This window comes from Elephantulus edwardii, unplaced genomic scaffold (genome assembly GCF_000299155.1).
Source record: "Elephantulus edwardii isolate Elephantulus edwardi_28Jun2011 unplaced genomic scaffold, EleEdw1.0 scaffold00269, whole genome shotgun sequence".
NCBI classification, from domain to species: Eukaryota; Metazoa; Chordata; class Mammalia; order Macroscelidea; family Macroscelididae; genus Elephantulus; species Elephantulus edwardii.
In genome coordinates, this window is record NW_006400019.1 from 915,327 (window position 1) to 918,344 (window position 3,018).

Genomic DNA, 3,018 nt, shown 5'->3' on the forward strand with positions numbered 1-3,018 from the left:
AAAAAAAAAAAGAAAATTTTATTATTTCAATGCTTTTGAATTTGTTGAGGCTTGCTTTGTGTACTAATATATGATGAAATATAGAGACTATACCATGTGAACTTGAGAAGAAAATAAACTGACTTTTAGTTGGGTGCAGTTCACTGAGCTTACTGAATGTGGATTTTCTTGATCTTCATGATACCTGGGAAGTTTTCTTCTCAGACCTCTTCCACAATTTTCTCAGTGCTTTCCTTGCCCCTCCTCCTGTTCTAGAATTCTGGTCATACGTATCTTGTTCCTTTTGATGTTATCATACATGATTCTAATGTTGTCTTTTCTTTCCTTCTTCTCTGATTCTAGTATGTTCCCACTGAGGTTCTTGTCTTCCAGCTCACTCTCTGTTCCATCTATTTTGTTCTGCTTTTTTGTCCCTCCAGCACGCTGGAAACTTCTGCCGTTTCAGTCTTGATAATCTGATTGCATCTTCATGCTTTTCTCCTATTATTTCCAGTACTATATTGGCTATACCCTGTCTTACATGGACTTTTTAAAATTCTTGTCGCTTTTGTTTATGGTTTTAATTCTTTCTTCCATCTTGTGTAACTTCTTCATTTGCTGTTCATGCAACTCCACATTGATATATTTCTTCTGGCTGCCTATCTCTGTGTATTTGCTTTATTTATGGCTTCCATTCTTTCTTCCACCATTTGTACCTTCTTCGGAGCTGCTTATGTAAGTCCATGTCAATATATTTCTTCTGCCTTCCTGTATCTGGGGTAGTCACTGCGTCTGCAATATATTCTGCTGTTTTCACAGAAGGCTTGTTTTTTGGGGTTCCCCCTCACAATGTTTAAAGCAGTCTTCTGCTTCCTTGACATTACGTGAAGTTTTTCTTGGTATGTGTTGGGCTATTTGCTGTGTCTACATAGGTTGGTAATAGTTCAACTTTATAAAGCTGTTGATTAGTTGTAGGCATAACGTGTTCCATTTATGGGAGTAGGCACCCTGCTCTATTGGAAGTCCTCTCTGTCCTGTGTAGCAGAAAAGTTTGCCTTCCCTAAGGTCCTTCAAGTCCTCTCTGGTCTGCCACGCAGCCCTGGTGGAATCTCGCCTGAGTGCAGCCCACCTCTCCTAAAGTCTATTATTCTCCTTAGTGGTCTGTGGCCCAGCAGAGTGGCCAGGTTCCCCAACTGAAGCCGTTTCTCTTTAAGAGCACCAAGCGGTTCCCTTCCCTAAACCTCAGTGTGCGCACTCTGGGTGGGAGTCTCTTACCTGATTGCAGTCCCCTCTCTTAAAGTCTATTGTCCTTGGTGATCCACAGAGTGGCCCAGGGGCCAGGTTCCCCAGTGAAGCAATTTCCCTCCTGGGGAGTTTCAGGCAACTCCTTCCCCAACCTCCTCCCCCCCCCCATCCCCAGTGGTCTCCTTCCATACGGTTCTTAACTTACTTCAATACATTAAGTAGTAGTCTGTCAATATTGTTAACTTTGTCAAAGAGCCTGGTCTTGACACAGCTACTGCGGCTATTGCTTTTCATTCTTCAATAACTTCAGCTTTTATCTTTATTATTTACTTTCTTGTTATTTTCTTTTCATTATTTTTATCTTGTTCCTGATCCTTATACGGCTCATTAATTCGATCCATTAATTTTCATTAAAATGAATCAACTCAACAGCCCATTGCCATTGAGTAGGAACTGACCCACAGTTGACCCTGCAGTGAGTTTCCAGAGGCTCAAAGTCATATGGGAGGAGGTTGCCCATCTTCTCCTCAATTCCAGCTGGTGGAACTGAACGACCTGCCTTTGTGTTGGCAGAGCCACCCCTACCCATCAGGGCACCAAAGATCCCTTTACAAATGGATGGACCTTGAAAACATGCTAAGTGAAAGAGGTCGGACACAAGAGATCACATACCACTGTGATGGTTAAGATCAGATGAAATATGCAGAGTAAGTAAATCCATAAGACAGAAAGCAGATTAGCAGTCGTCAGGGGTGAGCAGGATTGGGACTATGTAGAAACTACATGTTTGTGCTCATGTAAAACCTATAAATAGTCCAAGAAAGAGGTGTTTATGTTTTAAAATCAGGAAAAGTATGTGTCAGGGTTGTATTCTTTCCCCAGAGCTACTCAATCTGTATGTTGGACACATCATTTAAGGGGTTGGACCATATGAAGAAGAATGTGGCATCAAGACAGAAGACCAACAACCTATATTATGCAGATGACATAACCTTGCTTGCAGAAAGTGAGGAAAATTTTAAGTCCTTACTGCGGAAGATCAGAGACTACAGACTTCAGTATGAATTAAATGTCAACATCAAAAGACTACAAATCCTCATCACTGGGGCAACTGGCAGCAGCAGCATGGATGGAGAAGGGACTGAGGCTGTTAGGAACACCGGCAGGGTCACACCTGCTGAACAGGCTTCAGCAGAGCTTCCAGAAGAAAACGAGCAGAAAATCTGACAATCTCCTTAAAAAAAATCAGCCATTGCAAATCCTATGCCCATAATGGCACACTGATCCACATGCTAAGAGTGTCTACCCAGGACAGAGGTGCTCGGAGTGCAGTGAACACGACTGTGGGGTTAGACCAGGAAACCTTTCATTCTATTGCACGTGAGTTGTCAAGATTCAGCCAACTCAATGACAGTTGGTCACTGAATCTCTGTGGAGTCTCCAGGTAGTACAAACGGTGGAACTTGCTTGACCACTAACCCAAACATTGGTGGGGACTCCACCCAGAGATGCCTTGAGAGAAAAGCCTACTAGTTTAACTTAAGAAAGCCAGCCCCTGAAAAGCTGCTGGGGCACAATTCTGTACAGTCCCGTATGGGCTCATGACGAGTCAGAATTACTAGATGGCAATCAGTTCATCCTCCCTATGGCTTCTCCCAAAGCCCAGTCTCTAACACTTTCACTTTTCCAGGCCTTGCTTCATGGCCTACAGACACTGTTGGCCCAGCATCTGGGACACCCAGGAGCCTTCCCATGGAGAAAGAGAGGAGGTGGTGGCAGAAGCAAACCACCTGA